The following is a 681-nucleotide window of genomic DNA, read 5'->3' as shown; positions in this document are numbered from 1 at the left end:
CTGCATCTGAGAAAGTAATAGTTAGTTCATGATATATATGTACATGTGTATGTATGTACGTATGTATGTATGTATGTATGTATGTATGTATGTATGTGCGTGTACATGTGTACATGCGTATGCATGTGTGCATGCCTATACACATGTATGTATATATGTATATATGTATGTATGTGAGTATGCATGTATGAACTTATGGATGTACGTGAGTAATAGGTAAGTGTGTAGACGTGTTTGTGTGTGTGTGTGTGTGTGTGTGTGTGCATATGTATGTACATGTGAATGTATGTTTATGTACATACATATGCACACACACATGTACATACATATGCACACACACACACACACACAAACACGTCTACACACTTACCCTATTACTCACGTACATCCATAAGTACATACGTGCATACTCACATACATACATATATACATATATACATACATGTGTATAGGCATGCACACATGCATACGCATGTACACAGATGCATACGCGCACACATGTACATGCACATGCATACATACATACATACATACATACATACGTACATACATACACATGTACATATATATCATGAACTAACTATTACTTTCTCAGATGCAGCACAGAATTTTGTCAGTGAACAGGTCGCGGTCTCAAAGCGACGAAATTATTTGACAAATTAAATTTAAATGTTGAAGTGA

General features: G+C 35.5%; 1 protein-coding gene across 2 annotated transcripts in view; it reads left to right on the top strand.

Annotated features, from left to right (window-relative positions):
• Positions 1 to 681, top strand: part of LOC106882291 (DNA repair protein XRCC1) — a 43,424-nt gene that overhangs the window by 7,180 nt on the left and 35,563 nt on the right. The window lies entirely within an intron of this gene.

Source organism: Octopus bimaculoides, chromosome 20, assembly GCF_001194135.2.
Source record: "Octopus bimaculoides isolate UCB-OBI-ISO-001 chromosome 20, ASM119413v2, whole genome shotgun sequence".
NCBI classification, from domain to species: Eukaryota; Metazoa; Mollusca; class Cephalopoda; order Octopoda; family Octopodidae; genus Octopus; species Octopus bimaculoides.
Note: the sequence above shows the minus strand (reverse complement) of the source record. Positions and strands in the feature narration are given on the sequence as shown.